This window comes from Thalia democratica, chromosome 9 (assembly GCF_965202585.1).
Source record: "Thalia democratica chromosome 9, ktThaDemo2.hap1.1, whole genome shotgun sequence".
Taxonomy (NCBI): domain Eukaryota; kingdom Metazoa; phylum Chordata; class Thaliacea; order Salpida; family Salpidae; genus Thalia; species Thalia democratica.
Window position 1 is genome coordinate 20,716,067 of NC_139173.1, and position 13,601 is coordinate 20,729,667.

The following is a 13,601-nucleotide window of genomic DNA, read 5'->3' on the forward strand; positions in this document are numbered from 1 at the left end:
TCTTGAGATTTTTATAAAATCTTTAATAAATCCTGCATTTTTTATAAAAAAACAAAACTATTGAATCAACAATTAAAAAAAAATTATAATATCATAAGTGTTTTGAGTATGTGGCAACCCTAATCAAGTCAGAGAAGTCTACAAAAAAATATCTAACAGTGGTATAATATAATATAAAATCTTAAATTCACAGGATTGAAGCAAAAATCCAGTATGGGTCATCAAAACCTTGCCTGAGTTAACTAACTAGCCAGGGTATTTGACAAAATTGAAAAATAAGTTTTAAACAACTTTTTATTGATAGTTATTAAAGCCTGAATACTCAAAAGCCATAATAATAATAAAAGAATTAAGCATATAGAATTAAAAAACATAATTTATAAAAATATTTAAATGTTTTGTTGTGTAAAAAAATAGACTGAGTTTCACTGAATCTCAACTTAGTCAGAAAGTTTTGCTACTCTATCACGGTTATCACTCTGTTAAGACTTTTCTGAGTTACATCAGGCTAGCCGGAGTTAGTGAGGAAATTGATAAAAGTAGTTAATTCAAGAAAAGTAATTACAATTAACAAAACAAACACTGCACTCACTATTTTAGAATTTATAAAACAAATGCATTTCTCTACCTATTGTCAGGGTTTTACAAGCAGAACTATAAAAAACAAAACTCAAGGTTTCTATTCAAAAAGATTGTTAAAAGTTATAAAAACAATTTTCCATATTTTATTAATTTCTTCAAGGTTTTAGGAATCACAAACTTTTGTCTGTTTTTAGTATAAAACTAAGTTCAACGTAAAAGTCTTTCAAGAATTATATAAAAGTTTTAAAAATGAATCTAACTTAAAAAGTTTTGGTAATTGACTAGAATGATGACTCACCAATATCAAACTGAAATTATACTCATATTCATTTAATCTTAGATAAAATATAATAATAAATCGGTTTTGCACACGAATCGGGGCACACGCTTTTCAACATTATTTGAAGGAACTTTTTCCGAATTTTAAAGATATTCAACATACTTTTGCTAACAGGTCCAAATTTCAATAAGTAAAGACGTCGTAAGGTAAGAACTTTGAGAGGTACGCACCCGCGTAAGGTACGCACCCGCGTAAGGTACGCAAATTAGAAACTATCTATTTATAGTTGGTTTGAGATACTTATTTAAAACTAAACATTTAAAAAATTTTTACAGGTATTATCAGAGACGAAGACAAGCTCTTTAAAGCAAAGTTAGAAAACTGTAACAGTACCAGTGACATTTCAACTACGTTTGACATTTTTACTATATCAAAACTTTATCGTCAAATAAATGAAAATTTTAACTTTGTGAAACATTTATTTTATTAAAACGAAATAAGTTCAAAAAAAAATTAATAATTAGTTTATATTAGTTTAAGATAAGATATTTATTATATTTATCAGTAGATAAAATGCAAATTTTTAAAGAAATGTAACTCTAAAATTTATTAAACTTAAATTATTATTAAGTTTATTGTCCAACAAAGGACCTAGGCATTAAAACCTAAGCCACTTAAACTGAAAGACACTAAAATAAAAAGAAAAAAAACAAATTACAGTAATTATATAAACATAAAACTTATACAAGGCACACACTGAATAAACTAAAACTTTCACAAACAAATATTCAACGATTCCAAAGTCACCAATCTCCAATTATACGTTCCAAAGCAACAAATCCCTGTAACAAGCAACTCCTGTCAAAATTCTTCAGAACCTGTCTTCATCTTGCAGAACATTGATCTCAGCTACTATTTGTCACTCGTTATGTTTTAAAGTTTCACCACGGCAAATTCAGTAAAAAATCACTTCAAAAATGTGGCAGCAACAGTTCACAAATCTAGCTTAGGAATCAACTGAGTATCCAATAATTTTAAAATATAAAGCTTAAAGCACATTAACAATAGCCCTTCCAAAATATCAAAGTTGAAAAGTACCTAAAATCTATAAGGGGAAGGTGTAGCTTACAGATTAAACTACCAATAAACTCCATACCACACACCAAATCAATGGCTAAAGAGATGAACAAAACTAATCACTTATAAATTTTACTGGTAAATATTTTATTTAAATCAAATTTTTTTAAGTTTATTCGAAAATGTTTAAGATTTTTGCACGATACTAGTTCATTTGGAAGTTTGTTCTACATTTTCACCGAACGATAGAAAAAAGATTTGTGCCAACCAACATAGTAGAAATGATATTTGCATGTATATTTTCTACTATTACCTCTGAGTGAATAATTATTTTCATAAGGTTTAAAGAAAATTTGAGAATCAATAGTAGTTTCATTGTTAATCAGTTTAAAAAAAGTAATGAGATCAAATTCAAGTCTTCTGTATCTGTACTCTAAAGTTTTTATATTAAGCTTTTTTAGTCTGTCTATGTACCTTTGTCAATTACAATGTCAGTTCTATTTTGTAGACACTATTTAAACATCTGACATGTCTCAATCTACATCTAAAATTCTCAGACTTGATAAATTTTGTGAAGTTGAAGGATTTAAAAAAGCGTATAACTGTTTCCATAATAATGGCCGGTTTCAAAACTTTTATTTAAATTAAAACCCGAGCCATTATTCGGCTGGATACGGATACTGGATCCGGTAAACCACTAGTTTGAAATGCTCCGGTCCGCAAAAAGCTGTTTTTTTTTATCGGATCCGGCACGTTGATTGAAAAACGTAAGCATTTTAAATTCAATTAAATAAAGTGTGATTTAACTAAATCACTTCAAACTTTGTTTTCTTTTAAAATGCTTACCTGATTAGTAAGTTAATGTTATCTTAAACGCTTTCATTAAATATTTTTTACAAATATATTTAAAAAAAAATCTAAAAAATATAAAAAAATAAAAATATTTTATCTAAGGCTTGCATCGTTATAGTTATGCGTGCAACAGTTTATAGTTTAAATAATGCTATTATAACAAATTTTTATTGTTGAATAAATAAAAATTTACATATTATGCAGATACTTATTAAAAAAATAAAAAAGTATTGAAAGTTTTATCGTTTTATCAAGCACATACATAGTGTATGCAATAGTTTTTTAATATAATTAAACTATTTAACGAAGTTTTAGTTTAAATAAACAAGAAAATTTACGCGTGCATACACTTTTAGCGAAAATAAAACAAGTTAATCTAATTTTATTCTTATATTAAGCAAAAAATAGCAATGTCTTTTGTGGTTTTTTAAATATACGTTTTTAATATTGTTAACATCAATGTTTTACTTTTGTTTCTTATATTAAAAAAAAATAAAAAGAGCGTAGCAGTCGCCTCTTAATTGCCATGAAACTTATTTTTATAGAATTATTTTAGTTAAATAAATCGAAATTTCCAGGTTCAGCTTTTGACAAATGTTCAAATATTTTAGAACTAATTTGACTTGAAACTATTTTAATACTTCTGCTGTGCTGTCAACTTAGATGATGTTCAGATCATGCTGTATAAAAACGATCTTATTTTTCTTTATTTAATTTTCAGCAAACAAAGCAAACGAAAAAAGAAACGAAATTAAACAAAATCTTTGAGTAGTATCTTTACTTTAAAAAAACAGTATATTTGTTATACTTAATTAGTTTTGAAAACTATGTTTAAGTTGTTTTTATATTTATTTAAAAAAATGGTCTGTAGTTTAAACTTAAAAAGTTAATTAAACTTAAAAATATTGATAAATTTTAGAGTTTAATTTCGTTTGAATAGTTGCATTCTTATTTCTATCTACTGAAAATAATAATTAATTTTCTTTTTAAAACAGTTCTAGTACAAGTTTGACTAAACTTTGGTTTAACTAAATATATTACTAAAATTTTTTTAAAATTTTATTTTGTTTTAGTCAAAAACAGGTTTCACAAAATTAAATTGATTAAAAATAATTATTTGACGATAAAGTTTTGATATAGTAAAAATGTCAAACGTAGTTGAAATGTCACTGGTACTGTTACAGTTTTCTAACTTTGCTTTAAAGAGCTTGTCTTCGTCTCTGATAATACCTGTAAAAATTTTTTAAATGTTTAGTTTTAAATAAGTATCTCAAACCAACTATAAATAGATAGTTTCTAATTTGCGTACCTTACGCGGGTGCGTACCTTACGCGGGTGCGTACCTCTCAAAGTTCTTACCTTACGACGTCTTTACTTATTGAAATTTGGACCTGTTAGCAAAAGTATGTTGAATATCTTTAAAATTCGGAAAAAGTTCCTTCAAATAATGTTGAAAAGCGTGTGCCCCGATTCGTGTGCAAAACCTAATAAATCAAACAAAAATAGTTACTGTATATTCAAGATTGGTTATTAACACATAAGGGTAACACCTTCTAAAGTTAAATGTTTTATTTTACAACAGGGTACCAAATGTTTTAGCAAAACTTCTTAAGGTTTTTTAAATTACAGTTTTAAGGTTCTATTTTAAAGTTTAAAATTAAATTTAAGGTAAAAACTGTGTTAAGTAGTATAACAACATTGAAAAGACACTTTAAATGTATTTTTGAAAAAAAGTGACAATGACTAAAAATTCTGGTAATATGCACGAATGGGCAGACATTATTCTACCTTAATTGCAGTAATTTTTTTCTACTTTATATGATATTCAATATATATTTACTACCAGGTCCATATTTCTACAATTTTTAAAAGTAAAGAAATCGGTAAGGTACTAACTTTAAAAGGTACGCACTTTATTTTTTTTTTAAATTTTTAAACTACTTAATATTGGTTCTAGGAAACTTTTTCAAACTAAATGTTTATAAACTTTTTACAGGTGTTATCAGAGACAAAAACAAGCTCTTTAAAGCAAATATAGAAAACTGTAACTACTAAAGACATTTCAACTACGCTTGACATTTTAACTATATCAAAACTTTGTTGTCAAAAAAAATTATTCTTGGTATTAAAACTTGTACTTAACTAAAACTAAATGATAACTAAAAAGTAATTATGTTTAAAATAATTTCAGTTAAAACAAAGTTTAATTAGACTTGTACTAGAACTGTTTTAAATAAAAGTTTAATTTTTTTATCAGCAGATAAAAAAAAAGTGCAACTATTTTAAAGAAATTTCCGTATGACAAAAAAGAAGACTAATTGTACAGCTTACTTAAAGTAATATATTTATTTTACTAAAAAGGTTTTCGTTTATAATTCGTTCTTTATTTATATACCTAGTTTAGCGGAAGGCCATTCCTGTATAAACGTATTTTTTGTTATAAGTTAGTTTAAATTATTTAGTTCTAAGTATTTAAGATTTTCTTTATTGTTCATTTTTAGATATTCTTTATAATTAATTTATTAGTAGTATTGAAATATTTTTTCTTAAGTAATAAAAAGCGTTGATACAAACACAGCATAAGTGTATTTATATTTTATCTATGCTTAAACAATTATAAAATTGATTTCTGTAATAGAATTATTTAATAATTTGTACAATAATTTGTGTTTCATAGCATTTTTTAACTACATTAAATTGAATATTACATTTTGCTGTAGTCAAGTCAATCATACAGTGAAGTAATTACGTTTAAAAAATAATCCTTAGTTTCCAGAACAAGTATTAGTCGTAGCATAGGTAGAAGCTGTTTCTAAATAAAAAGGTTGAATTTGAATTATTATTAAGGATAAGTTTCTGATACAAATAATAGTTCTTTTTTAAATAAATTTAAGAGTGTTTATTTAAGATTGTTTGTTATATTTTTTATTTCAACACTATTAAACTTAAAATTTGGCTGAAGCTTATGCTTTACATAGTTTTTTATCAAATGATATAAAACACTCAAAAATTTGGTCTGAAGACCTGGTGCAAGAAAAAACCGAGTTGTACATGCTTTTACAACCTATTATGATCTCATAAAAAAAATTTTTAACAATTTAATCTTCAAAAAATAAAACAAACAAAAAAAGAAACAAGTAAAACTAAATTCAGGATAATATATTTACTTAGAAAATTTTCAACAAAATGTAAACAAAAATTTTCCAACAACATTCAAATGAAAAAAGAGTTATACAAAACATTCATGAACAATTAGGTGTATATATTGTCTGCTTTGATTACAGTTAAGTATGTGTTCCTCAACTGGAGTCTTGAACTCTTGATACATATGTACAGTTAAATAGGTCTAAGCTTATTCTTTATTAGTTTAGAATATATATTTTAAATAGTAGTTAAGTTAAAATCATTACCTATTAGTAGACTAATCTGTTTTTTGAACTAAATATATTCTATAATTGTTTACTATTACATCTTTTAATCATTTTTAGTGCAGTTATATATTTAAAAAACTTACTTATTCTTATACTGTATTAGTTGAGCTTAATCTTGGTCAAAAGATTGATCTGGTATATACAAAACTTTATGTTTTTTAGCTTGTATTAAGCTCACAAAAATCCAGACTTTGGCATTGTAACATAATTTTCGCTGACATTTTCTTTGGTGTACATTGTTAATATTTGAAAAGATAGAACAAAAACATTTCTAAAGAATTTATGGTATATATTGTTATTATTATTGCTTGATTTCACTTATTTTATTATTCAATAGTTATTGGTAAAACCTTAGTTGTGTAGAAAAAAAAACTTATATTGTGATAATTTAAAGTATGCTATTGTTAATCAAAATTATGTTTAGTCATTTGATTAGTTTCTGTGATCTAGTTGTTTTTTAAATCTTGTACTTATACAAATAGGTTTTTTCCTGACTGAAGTTGATAAATCAAATTAGAAAGTTAAGTTTAAGTCGTTTATATAGTTATTTATCGAAAACAAAAAGGTCAATAGTTAAAACTTAAAAAAAAATTTCATATAGTTTAAGTTTGATAAACTTAAGAGTTTCATTTCTTTAAAATAGCTGCATTTTGTTTTCATCTACGAATAAAAAATTGAAGTTTTATTTAAAATAGTTGTAGTACAAATATAATTAAACTTCAGTTTATTTAAACTTATTTTAAACCTAAACATTTTCTTTTTATAAATTAGTATTAGTCAAATATAAGTTTTCCTCAAAAGAATATTTTTTTCGACGATAAATTTTAGCATTGTTAACTTAGTCATTGTCAAACGTAGTTGAAATGTCACTAGTAGTTACAGTTATCTACCTTTGCTTTAAAAAGCTTGTCTTCGTCATTGATAACACCTGCAAAAAGTTTACAAATGTTTAGTTTCAAACTAGTTTCCTAGAACCAATATTACAAGCTTAATTTTTTTTAATAAATAAAACAAAATCCGTATTTCTTAAAGTTCGTACCTTACCAATTTCTTTACTTTTAAAAATTGTAGAAATATGGACCTATTAGAAAAAAATATATTGAATATCATAAAAAATTGAAAAAAGTTCCTGCAATTAATGTAGAATAATGTGTGCCCCAATTCGTGCCAAAACTTATCTTTATGATAGAATTATTGAGGACTAGCATAAACTTAACTTAAAAGTGTTTTTAGGAACTTTATAAAAATGTCAAAACTTTAGACCCAATTATTTACTTATCTTAATAGCTAATTAATTTTTTTTTTATTCTAGAGAACGGTCCTTTGTCTTTAATTTTATTCAAATCCATTGGATTGGGTTTTGACTTTTTGAGTGGTGCCCCTTTAAAAATTATGGGATTTTTTCAATTTTTTATATATACCAGCTTTTCTCCTAAAATAATAATTTTTTTCAAATTTAAAACATACTTATTAAATTGAGTTTAATGATGTTGTGTTTTTTTTTTCAATTTTTTTTATACCATAATCCTGAATAAACTTTTCAGAAAATTCCAATTTTGCACGATTTTTGTTTTTAGATATACAGCATTTTATGCAAAAATAAAATATTTGACCAATAATTTTTATTTTCAACAGACTTGTATAGATTATGTTTTATGATGTTGCGATATTTTCATTAAAGTTTTTTATTGTTTTTAAAATATATGACCCATACAAGTTTTACCTAAACTCTTAGCACTTGAGCAAGAAATACTGTTGCTAAAAATTTAGGTAAAACTTGTATGGGTCATATATTTTAAAAACTGGAAAAAAATATCACAACATCATAAAACATAACTATTTAAGTCTGTTAAAAATAAAAATTATTAATAAAATATTTTATTTTTGCACAAAAAGTTGTATATCTAAAAAACGAAAATCGTGAAAAATTGGAATTTTTCTTATAAATTTATTCAGGCTTATGGTATATAAAAAAAAATTGAAAAAAATATTTATAACATCATTTAATTCATTTTAATAATTATGTTTTAAAAAAATTAAAAAAAAAAGATTATTTTTAGAGAAAAGCTTGTATATATAAAAAAAAAAGGAAGAAAAATACTCAAAGTTTTTAAAGGGGCCCCACTCAAAAAGTCAAACCCCAATCCAATGTTTTTTTTTAATTAAATTAAAGACAAAGAACCGTTATCTTGATGAAAAAAAAGTTTTTTATTAACTATTAAGATATGGAAAGTTCGATTAAAATGAGTAAGTATTTTACACAAAAAAATAGCCACTAAAACATATGAAAAACCTACATTTGACATAAACAGAAATTATAATTAAAAAATTGACTAAACTGTTTATATTAACTTTTTACTTTAGATTTAAGATTGAGTCCTGAATTCAAATTTATAAAATGTTTTTATACCAGTGCATTTTTTAGTTTTCTCTTTAAATTTAGTTAAATTTAAATTTAAGAATTTTCAAATGTAATTTTATTAGCTATTTGAATTGTTAAAAAGTTAGAAAAATTAATACTAAAAAAAGTTTTCAGAGTCATGTTTTAACTGATGCAACTTTTATCATGCACAGAATTTAAACAGTTTTAATTTTTGTTTGTATACATTTATCGAAAATTCTATGTAGAAAAGTTATAGGTAAACTAGATGAAGTTTTTTACATTTTAATCTTTAGTTATATCTTTAGTATTTACTTAAATTTTCTTTTTATTATAATCTTTATTAGTTAGACATTTCAGTAAAACTCTGTATACTTTTTTAATTGTTTTTTGAGATATGACCTACGGAACTTAAGTAATTTTGTATAAATATTTTAAATGGGTTATCCAGAATAATTTTTTATAATATTTTTTAATGTAAAAATTTAAAACCAAGAACAATCAAAAAAGATTTTTAAAAATGCTGAAAATTATTTTTTTTTAAGTAGATTCTGAGTAAAAAATATACCTAATTGTTTATTAAAGATAAAATAAAGCGCTCAAAAAGTTAAACAAAAAATCTTTCGATTATTGAGTTATACACCACGGATACAGTTTAATATCTTGTCAAGGCCGGATATGTATAGCAATTTTAAATTGTTTAAGCGAATTATAAAAATAACAAAATAGTTTTTAAAATAGTTTGAAAAATGTCAACTATAACTTTAAACATCCTGACTGCCATAACACCTAAATGGTTAGAGGTTGCTTGAATAAAAAATTTTAGAATAAAAGCTTGTCAAAAAAGCTAAAGAATAAACAATAATTAAAAAGAAAAGTAAAATTTCGTGTTCTGACTACTTCTTTTATAACTTAAAAAAACATTAAATATACTTCATTAACTATATTTAACCGTAACGCAAAGATTTTATATGCTTTTCTAATGTTGTGCAAGCCTCCATATATTAACTCGGTTTGAGAAGAGATGCCCCAAAAGGCATGTTGTTGATCACTCAGAAAGAGAGATTCCCCTCCACTGTTGCCTTGACAACAGTGGAACAGTCATTACGACATTCAGCAAGCTGAAGTCATTTTCCTGCTCAGAGAACCGCTCTACAATTCATCATCGTGAGAGGTTGACCGTCATTGTTAAATAACGTTCGTGAGACACACACTTTAGAAATGATCCCTAAAAGTATGATCTTGATTTTACAATATTGAGCAACTCAAATTATTCTGATGCAGCAATCTACAGTTTGTTGGTATGCATTGTGACGTCATAAAGCAATAGAACTCTTCTATGACAAAAAACGAGAGTAGCGTGCTAATTAATGCTTTGAAAATTAGCTAGCTTCTTATAGTACTTATACATTTTTTTAATGTTTTGTTGTTTTCTATCAAAGTATTTTTTAATTACATGGTTAGCTGTACAATATACTTATAAAAACGTTTTCATTGACAGAAACATAACTTAACACTAATTTCTAATACTTTAAAAATGTGTAAAATATTTTTGTTATAGGCTTTAATGAAAAAAAATTTACAAAATATAATTATAACTTGAAAAACTCACACAAACTGTTTTTGTTAATTATGTAAATAGTTATGACTGTTAACACAAAAAACAATAAGATTTAATTTAGACTTTTTTTTTATAACTCTCTGAATAAATTTCTAAAGGAGTATTTTATTTTATAAGAATTTAATTTACAATTTTTTTTTGATCCGAAATATAAGATAAGATTAAATTTTTTTAAGTAAAAAAAAAGAAATTATAACTATTACAAGAGTTTTTGAAACATTAAAATACTTTTATAAATAATTTTTACATCTCTTTTAAGTTTAAAATTATAAAACTTTCAATAGTTTTAAAATTAAAAATTCCTAAATCTAACCAAAAGTCTTTGAGTTTCAACTTCTTTTTATTTTTAAATACTAAACCTGTTTCAAAAAAGAAAAATTTGAGAGTAACTAAAGTATTTAAATTTAGTTTTAAATGCTTTAAATATTGTTTCAAAAAAATTTTAATTCAAACTTTAAAATGCTAATATGATTTAAAGTACAGCTATAACAAACTTTTGAATTGTTAGCTTTACAAAAAGTTTTAAAACTGGAAAAATAGCTATTAGTGCTTAGTCTTGATTATTCTTATATTTGTTATAACTGCAGTTTAAAAGGTATCATTTAATGTTTAATTAAATTTAGTTGAAATTTTTCTAAGTTTCCACCTAAGAAATTTTTTGTAAACAAGATGCAGTTTTATTTTTTAAATTTATTATTTTATACAAATTTTTAGGATACACAAAGTTTGAAATTATTACAATTTAAAACTTATTTGTGATTGATAGTGAATTACCATTTTTAATAAAAGTTTTTCTAAAACCATTAAAATATTTCTTAATTGAACCTTATGGTAATTTTTTTTTCTAATATCAAACTATTTTATGAGATTTAGCTTTAAACTAATTCAAAATTTATCAAGTTATAGTTATTTTTAGTGAAATAAATTATCTATTTTATGGTTTTTTAGTATTTTTTTCAATAGTATAATATTTCTTTAACTAAATCATTCATAAGTTTTATATTTATTCCATTTTAAAACTATTGTCTCCTTGATTTTAATTTTTATGTAATCAATTTCTTTGAGGGGTATTAAAAGTAAGATTATTTTTAATATATAATAACTAATTGTAAAATATATAAAGTTCCATATTTTATAAAATAAATTAAAAATAAGTATTACAAACATTTTTAGGTTATAAAATACATACTAACAAAGTGTGTCCATATATTTTCTTTAAATATATATGTGCTATAAAACTACCAGAAGAATATTGTTCATATGAATGATAAATATCGTGATTTCGGGAGCCGATCTTTTCTAACCCGCTATCATTTCTAACCCGATCACTTATAACCCGATTACTTCTAACCCGATCACTTCTAACCCGATCATTTCTAAACCGATCACTTCTAAACCGATCACTTCTAACCCGATCACTTCTAACCCGATCATTTCTAACCCGATTACTTCTAACCCGATCACTTCTAACCCGATCACTTCTAACCCGATCACTTCTAACCCGATCACTTCTAACCCGATCATTTCTAACCCGATCACTTCTAACCCGATCACTTCTAACCCGATCATTTCTAACCCGATCACTTCTAACCTGATCACTTCTAACCCAATCACTTCTAACCCGATCACTTCTAACCCGATCACTTCTACCCCGATCATTTCTAACAAGATCATTTCTAACCCGATCACTTCTAACCCAATTAAACCCGATCATTTCTAACCCGATCATTTCTAACCTGATCACTTCTAACCCGATCATTTGTAACCCGATCGTTTCTAACCCATTTACTTATGTTACGTTTTAATTTTTTTATCTGGATTTCATGAATAACAAACTAGTTTTAAAGAAGTTACTAAAAAAATTAAACTTTTATTTGCTTTAAAACATAATGATTTTAATGTGTTAGGTAAATTTAGTATAAATTTTAATTTTAGTTTTAACTTAACATAATCTTAATATATTTTTTTTACCTCATTTTTTAATTTTTTTACCTACACATAATTTTAGTTTTTTTCTATTATTTATTTTGTGTTTTCAATACAATTTAAGAGACGTTTTTCGTTAATCATATACAATTTACTAATTGTTTACTTTAAAGTATTTTGAACTCTTCTTTGTAGGATTTTAAAATAAGCAGTGATAATAATATTTTAATTGGATCTTATTGTAATTAACGTGACTACATTATTTTTAACATTAGCAAATCTTAAAAAGTAAACTCTTACAATTGTAATATTCAGATACAAACACTTTTATATTACGGTTTAAAAACTACATTAAAAATCTGAATTTAAATGTTTTATTATTGCTTACTAATGTATTAACCTTTTATAGTAGGATAGTTTTAAGTTTCATCTTAATAACTTATTCAAATTGTTATGCAACTTGCATAGGCCTATTAAGATAATGTAATTCAAACAAACATTAGGAGAAGTTAAAAACGTTTTTTATATTAAGTGGAAAAGCCTGGTTTTTTAGAAACCAGCTATTAAAACAGTTATGTTATATAATTAAATTGCAAAAGTTGTTATGTCGATTGACCGTCTAGATTTCACATCATTAATAATAATTAGTTTTAGAGCAAAAAAAAATGTTTAACACTAATATTAAAAAAGACAAGTTTATTTGTTTAACAAGTTCGAGGGTAATTAAATCTCGCTTATGTTTTAATTGCGACTTAAATTAGTACTTTAATTGACAAACATTTCTATAAAATTACTTATTATAAGCAATTGAAATAACGAAAGTAAAAACAAAATAAGTATTAAAAATAAAACATTTTGAAATAGAATAATAAATTAATTATAGTTAAATTAAGTATAATTAGGAGCAAAATTTTATAAAAACTACATTAAGTTCTTTGTTTCTTTTAATCAAATTTTTTTCAAGACGATTATTACGCGAAACATATTTATTTTTTATTCATTACAGTAAAGCCAGCTTGCAGTCTATTGACTTTATTCTCGGTGGTATTTTGCACCTCTAAATTTCTATAAATATGATGAGTTTTTTCTTTATTAAAAATTTAAACCTGTATAATAGGTTTCACAATACAAAATGGTTTTATTATTTTATTATAAGTTTTTAAGTTATATAGTTTACTAGAAAAATTTATACTTACATTTCATATCAATGATCGCTAAATAATCAAAAGTTTTTGTGTTTTTGAAAACCTGTAAAACAACAATTTTCAATAGATATCAAGAAAATTATTTTAGAAATATCTACTATTAATCGTGAGAATAATCGTGTTTTTGCAATTTTAAAATTTAAAAACTTTTAAATTTTTATGAAAAATGTAAATTTATTTTGCCCTACATAAATTTTATTTCAAAAGAAAAAGAAAAACGCGTAATAATAAGTTTTCGACACTAAAC

The 13,601-nt window shown here is 24.2% G+C and overlaps 1 non-coding gene across 1 annotated transcript; it reads right to left on the reverse strand.

The window, feature by feature from the left end:
* Positions 1-9,649: 9,649 nt before the first annotated feature.
* LOC145845280 (small nucleolar RNA U3) lies at positions 9,650-9,846 on the reverse strand. The gene has a single exon (XR_014370325.1). It is a non-coding gene; the product is annotated as a small nucleolar RNA U3 (small nucleolar RNA).
* Between the last annotated feature and the right edge of the window lie 3,755 nt (positions 9,847-13,601).